Genomic DNA, 7,375 nt, shown 5'->3' on the forward strand with positions numbered 1-7,375 from the left:
GTGGGGAGGCAGAGTGGGCAAGGAGAGAGCTGCCTGCTTAGTTAGTAATGATCCTTGCAGCAAATTCATGGCACTTGAGCTCCAGAAAATGATAAATGGCTGTTTACTTTACAGAGGCAATTTCTAAAAGTGTCTTTAGCATATAAAGGTCTACCTACACTGGACTTGTGTTACCTTATAGCATACCTCTCCCTTTAATACATATGGACTTAAGCAATAATGAGGTAATCATGCTATTATTTCAATTAAATGGCAGGAGGCTGGAGGAAAGACATTATATTCTGGAATACAAACTCATGTTTAGTCCCCCAAAAGTTGAATTTATTGACTTTTCATTCTGTAAAGACTTCCTTCAGTTTAGAGTCTTGATTTGAAGTGGGGATGGGGTAAGGAAGGTTTATTTAAGAAAGGTTTTAAATTTCCAGGCACTTCAAGTTGGATATCAAGTTATTAAAAGTTGTGCATGCAAAAATGAGTTGTGTAGATGCTTATTAGTTATGAGTACACAGGCACTTATGTTGAAGAGCTTACAATTTTTCTAAAAGGGAGTTATGCTACATCAGTCAAGACTCCTCTAATGCTTGGATATTTATAGCAAAGAACATGGATACACTTTAGGTGTGGATAAATTACAGTGATGAGTTGCAAATCATGAGGCCCATTTAACCCTTGTGGTTGGTGTGCTTGTATTGTAAATCAGAGATAGTAAGAAGATTACATAAACTGGTTAGAAAGATGTAAAGTGGATAGTTCCTGGAAGAAAGAACAGTTGAATTGTTTCTAGGAAATGTATAAGAAACAAATGGTCAGAAAAATGATTAGAAAGTCTATAAAAACACAAAAGATCCTGACTGGACCAAGAAGGAGGGTTATGTAAGTTCCAATGTGTGGGTTAGATAGAAGTAACTGGAGCAATGGCAGACTCCCCTTGACAGAAGCATGGCCACAGACCTAAGAATCACCAAAGCTGCCTACCTATGCCTTTGAATTCAGGATCCTAGATTGGCAGTCTATATCCCTCCTGGTCATCTGAATGTTCAGATTTGGTCATTTACATGGCATTTATGATATTCTGAATACATAATTCTGGATGTATGGATGACTATGTACAGATTTGGACTGGGCAAGCACACTGACAAAAATAATCTTTCCACCCTTATAGCTAATTGACTAGGGCACTTGCTTGATCTAGGGAGAAGATCTGGGTTCCGGCCACCTGTGAGGTTTGAGCTTTGTTCTCTCTGAGTTCCTAGCATACTGCCCAAACAGCCTCACCACAGGCCCTTCTCCAGGGCTTCTTTTGAAGCTAAGCCACTAATATAGTCAGCTGAAAAACTGGCTGGAGGGCAGTGCAGGCAAGATGCTTGGAAGCTTTTGCCTTACCTGGAACAAGGGCCGAAGCTAGAATCCAGGGACCCCTTCTTTCTAGGCCAGCAGACACCTTACTAAGCTTCACAACCTCTGGCTTGCTCTCATTCTTTTGGTTCCATGTATCTCCCACAGACCTCCAGAAGCACTGGAGAAAGCACCGGACAATGACTAACCTTTAATATCTTGGCTATTGAGGTGGGGAAAATGTATAGCATCTCTCTCTATCCTTCTTCATTCCTGAGTCTAAGGCAATCACATACGTCATGAGTTTTGGTCATTATTGGGCTGTGTGTGCACGAAGGTCATGTGTGTATGTCCTGGCTTAGCCTGACTGTGAGCATATGTAGTCATCCACCTGAGTAGGGCTACATGTCCAGGAATAAGAGTCTTCTGGTGGCAAATATGTCATGTAGACCAAAAAAATGGACACAATGATGACCATGAAGGGATAGAATGGCATCTCTATTATTAATTTTTTTCTATCAGTTAAATATTTTGACTTTGCAATCAAAACTGATAATGCATTGTGCTAAAATTATTTTAGATAAAGCTGCTTTAATTAATTAAACTTGCCAATTCTGTGTTGACTTTGTCTTTCACATTACAATCGGTGTTACACTTTATACTGGCTCTTTTTAAATAGAACTAAATATATGAAACTTTAATCCACAGTACATTATGGTATACAGGGTCCCTATCTTATCAGTTCTCAACAGTAGGGATGAACATGTCAACAAGTAAATCTTATGTGCGAAAGAAACTGTGATCCTGGCTTGTCACAGTTATCACTGCCCAGAAGTTTTGTAAATGCAAATGTATATGGCAAATGCATGATGTAAACAGACCTTGAGTCCCATTAATTCTGTAATTAAGAAAGAAATCAAGTAATACAAAACGTGATAACTTGTTTATCTTCCAGCAGTCTTCCAGGTGAGACAGATCTTCTGGGTAAGACAAGAAATCATGCAGTATCTGTACTTCGAAGAGTGGAAATAGAAAGGCATTGCATAATTCAGTTTCCAGCTGGAACACTGGGTTATAGAAAATACTTCTTATACAAAAAGTACATAAAATAAATTCAATATGTCAACAATATTGCACCTTTTTTTCCCTTGAAATAGTCATTGATTACTTTTTATAGCACCTTAGATTCTCGCACTTGATTTTTTTTCCAGGTGACAGTTTTTTTCTGGCTCCAAATATTTATGAACATTAAACAATTATGCCATGTGCTAGTTTTTCAAGGTATGATGTGACAGAAGGCACTCTGCTGTCCTAGCAAATGTTCTCTCAAGGTTGGTCTGAGACAGAAAATAAATAATGCCTCTGGATACAAGAATAGATTTAAAAGAAAATCAAATTTCTTGTTTAAGAACTCTAGTAGGGTTCCAAGAATTACATTGTCAGAAGCTGTTAACAGTTGATAGCTGCCAGAACTGTTGGGCCAACACTTCCTGCAAAGCCACATTTTATGGTCACTTAAAACCAGTGTAATTCTTGGGCTGCAGTTGTACAAGTTGTTCCTGAAGGAGAAATCCTGACCCCAGGGAGAGCTGCATTGACTCCAGTGGGGCTTAGTGCAGAAGCCTGATAATAATGGACTACTACACTAATTTCCCAGAAGTAGTGATACTTGAAAATACCACAGCAATAACAGCTGTCAAACACAGTAAGCCTATAATTGCATGCCATGGCATTCCAAAAACTGTAATTACTGACAACAGACTGCAGTTCAAGAATAGGAATTTTGAGATTTTTCTCAAATGTAAGGCTCTTAACGTGAGACATCCAGTTGCAAATACTGTCAAGGCAATGGACCCGCAGAATGTGGAGAACGCATTTTGAACAACCTGCTTAAAAAAAACAAAGGAGGAAGGAAAAGTCGTACAGAATCATAGAGAGAATCATTGTGAAGTACTGCTGGAAGGGACCGCCAGAGGTCATCTAGTCCAACCCCCTGTGGGAGGCAGGATCGTTCCTGTCCAAACCATCTTATACAATCCATAATCTAAACTATATGTAAAACTACCATCAACCCTGACACAACATCCTAACCTGCCACAGGTAAAGCAGAGAACCATGGCAACCAATATCGTACTTCTATAAAAGAGTGTCAAGATATGTTTGAGATATCCCGGGGAAGAGAGATACACTTCCTGGTACAAAGGAAGGCAAAAACTCCCACAGTCCATACCAATCTGACCATGGGATAAAATTCCTTTCTGACCCTAAATATGGCAATCAGTCTGATGCTGAACAGAGGGGCAAAAACCTTTGGCCAGGAATCTCTGGCTTTGGTCCCAGCAATAGCATTGCATACCTATCAAAATCCCCAGCCTTGGCTGTAGCCAATACCCAATGCCACTGGGGGAGGCTTAAAAAATACCTTGACATCTATAGAAAGGGTTGGGTAGAGCAACCAGCAAAGCCCAGCAGCATGGGAAATACCCATAGTAGAACATAGCATTTCTACACCTAGATCATACCTGACCAGTGGCTGTTCATCCTCTTCTTGAATGCCTCCAGTGATGGAAAGTCCACAGCTTCCGTAGGCAATCTATTCCACTACCTTACTATTCTCACAGTGAAGAAGTTTTTTTGGAATATCCAGTGTAAACTGACTTTGCTGCATCTTCAAGCCACAGGTCTGTGTCCTCCTGTCTGCAGCAAGAGAGAAAAAGTCCTTTCCCTCCTCTTTATGGCAGCCCTTCAAGTATTTTGAAGACAATTATTATGTCCGCTCTTACATGCCTTTTCTGCAAGCTGAACTTGCCTGGCTCCTTCAGCCTCGCCTCATGACTTGTTTTCCAGGCCTGTTATAATTTATACTGCCTGCCTCTCAACTTCTTCACATCCTTTGTAAAATGTGGAGCCCAGAATTGCTCACACAGCACTGAACAGGTAGGTACTAACACCTCATATATCTTATACCTATTAATGCATCCCAAAACTGCATTTGCTTGTTGCCTTTTGTGAGGCTGCATCACATATGTAGATTCACATTGAGTCTGTGATCTACCAAGACTCCCAGATCCTTTTCTGTAGTGCTGCCATCCAGCTAGATTTCACCCATTTTTTATTTGTGTTTTTGATTATTTTTCCTGAGGGGTAGCATTGTATTCACCCACATTGAACTTCATCCTGTTAGCGTCTTTCACCTTTCATTGTCACCCAAATGCATTCTGCTTTGCATTCTGCATTCTGCTTTGCTGTCTTCTTCTTCCTCCTGAACCAGGGAACAAGTGTATATGTTTCTGACATCCAAGACAATACCACCATACAAGGCAACTTTTCTCCCAACTCTGTTCTTCTGAAACAGTGTAACTCTCTGTAACAGGCGCTTGTCCCCAGGGTGGCCGCAATGCTCCCGATGGTCATTAAGCCCCTGGCTCCACCCTCACTCCTCAGGCTTGCTCCCCTTCATCTTGCTTACCATGCCTTGTTGTTCTTAACTCCTTTGAACAGAAGGCTGCCCCAGGGATCCCTGACCTCATGTGGGCATTCAGATGTCTCCTCTCTCCATCTATTCCTGACACCAAGCCCATGCCTCACTGGTTTACTATCCAATCACTCCCTTGTTGTAGCTTTAGCTTTCTCAGCTTCTACCTTTTTTCTTTGGCTGGACCTTCTAGCCCAGGCCCACTGTATTGGACCTGGCTTCTAGGCACTGGGTCTTTTCTGGATTACTTTAGCTTTGGGTCCCCTGGCCCTGTCTCAACCCTGCCTGGGTAATGAGCCTGCTTTAGCTATGTCTGGGCCCCTGGCCCTTTCTCTGCCCTGTTTTGGGAACTGGACTCCCTGGCTCCAAAATCTACCCTGCTCTGAGCACTGGGCCCTCTGGCCCCAAGCTTGGCCCTGATCTGGGCACTGGGCCCTCTGGCCCCAATCTGCATCTTGAGTCTAATTTCTGGCAAGGCTTAAGGTGGCCATGTGCCTCCTGGGCACTAATGGGACCTCCAAACCACTGGCTGTAAACTGTAATCAGTTTACATAAGCCATCTGGCTATAATAAATCTCTAGCTTCCTGGCTATATACGAAAACTCCTACCCAGCCATGGGCTTTAGCCTGCTGCTAGCCCTCAGCCCTTCACTTGCTGTCTCCAGGCATAGCATGTTCATAGTCTGCCTCTCAGCAACAGTCATCTCACCACAGAGCTCTTTCCCCTTTGGCTTCTGGGATTAGACTAGCTGCCCTGGTTCTGGCCCTGATTTATTTCTCTCCTAGGCCTTGCCCCTTTCTGGTCAGATGACTCCTCAACGTTGGCCACAGGTGCCCTCTAGACTCACTAACTGGTCTCCATGGCGGCCTACCTGTAGCAGTGCATTGTCTCCCCTACAGGGCTCCAGCCTGCAGTCCTACTGCAGAGCAACCAGCACTGCAGTAGACTTCCCGGTGCTCATGTGGGCATTGTCCTATTGTGCTATTGCAGAACAACTAGCTCTGCATAAGGACTCATAGTCCTTACTTCCCTGGTTCAGCTCTCCTGCAGTCTCTCCCTTGAAGTCTTCCCCTGCCTGGAGCTCTCCCTGGGCTCTTTCTCCTTTAAAGAAACAGAGACCCCAAGGCTTTCTGTTACACTCTCAGTGTTGATATTCTAGTTATGCAAGCTGTCCCACCAGGTTTCTATGATGCCAATCAGATCAAAGTTCTTTTCACAGGCTGCAGCTTCCAGCTTATCTTTTTGATTCTCCATACTTCTCATACTTGTATACATGCATCAGATGTACTTAGCAGTTTGACCTACTCACTTTGCTTTTGTACCATTTGTTGCAGTCCTGTCACTCTCTGGCCCTTTCCCAGAGTTAAGCTATTTCTTTGAGTCCTTTCCCTTCTGAACTGTGCTCTGCTGCTCATGGGTTTTGATCACCATCCCCTGTGGAACCTAGTTTAACGCCCTCGTTACGAGGTTGGCCAGACAATGCCTAAAGATTCTCTTTCCCATTCTCATTTGATGTATCCCATCTCTTGATAGAAGTCCTCCTCTCAAGAACATCCACCCATTGTCAAAGAAGCCAAAGCCTTCATGACAACACCACCATCTCCCAAGAGTCACTCTAATTAAAGCCACCCGCCACCCCAGAGGACGTGTAAAGATACCCACAGAGTGTAGAGGACATACGGTATACCATGATACAGTGTGGGTGAGGCCAGTAGGCACTTCTGGGCCCGAGAACAGGAGCAGGCCAGCTAAAAATTCTTTGCAAGAGCAATAGCAAAACTGTTACCTCCGCACTGTAAATGGTTGTATGTAATTTTTTGTAAATAATAAAATGTTATTTCCACATCACAAGCCTGCAGATACTACAGGTACTTTCCTAAAAAATATGAGTTGCAGATTTAAACTTCCTCTGACCTACGAAGGCCTGGAACACAGGTCTCACCATAGGCAACTGGTGCCCCCCAAGTCTGAGGGGGCACCTGCAGGTGCTGGCGGTGGCATCAGTAGTGGGGCCAGAGCTGGTGAGCTCCCACAGGCACCGGTGTCAGCAGTAGTGGTGGGGCCGAGGCTGGTGAGCTCCCACAGGTGCCGCCAGTGGTGGCCCTTTTGGGGGGGAACGTGCCCCCCCATTTTCCTCCTCCATGCATCCCATATGAGTCTCACACTGCCTTTGCAAGTGCCATAGCCACAAGGCTTTGGGACAAAAAGGGAGTGGGTCTACCATCTTGGTTTTTCTGACCAAGGACCTGCATCTCAAGCAGGTCCTCGATGTTTAAGGTTGAGATGAAGGTGCATTACAAAAGTGGATATGTTACCATTTTTCCAGGACTTGAGCAGTATGGGATAGGATTGCACCTAGAGATTTAGGACCAGTTTTTATTCCAGTGTCTCAGCACTATTCTATTCCACCCTGCTCAGATCCCTGAAAAATGGTTCTATAAAAGGTGGCTGGATCCTTCTTTTTCTCACTGCTTTTTTTGTGCCTCAGCTGGTGCACTACACAAGTAGATATATTAATGGTTTTTCAGGGACTTGTCAAATTGGTCACCAACTGGCTGGAGGGC

This window comes from Crocodylus porosus, unplaced genomic scaffold (genome assembly GCF_001723895.1).
Source record: "Crocodylus porosus isolate Cpor-Errol unplaced genomic scaffold, CroPor_comp1, whole genome shotgun sequence".
In the NCBI taxonomy this organism is placed as follows: domain Eukaryota; kingdom Metazoa; phylum Chordata; order Crocodylia; family Crocodylidae; genus Crocodylus; species Crocodylus porosus.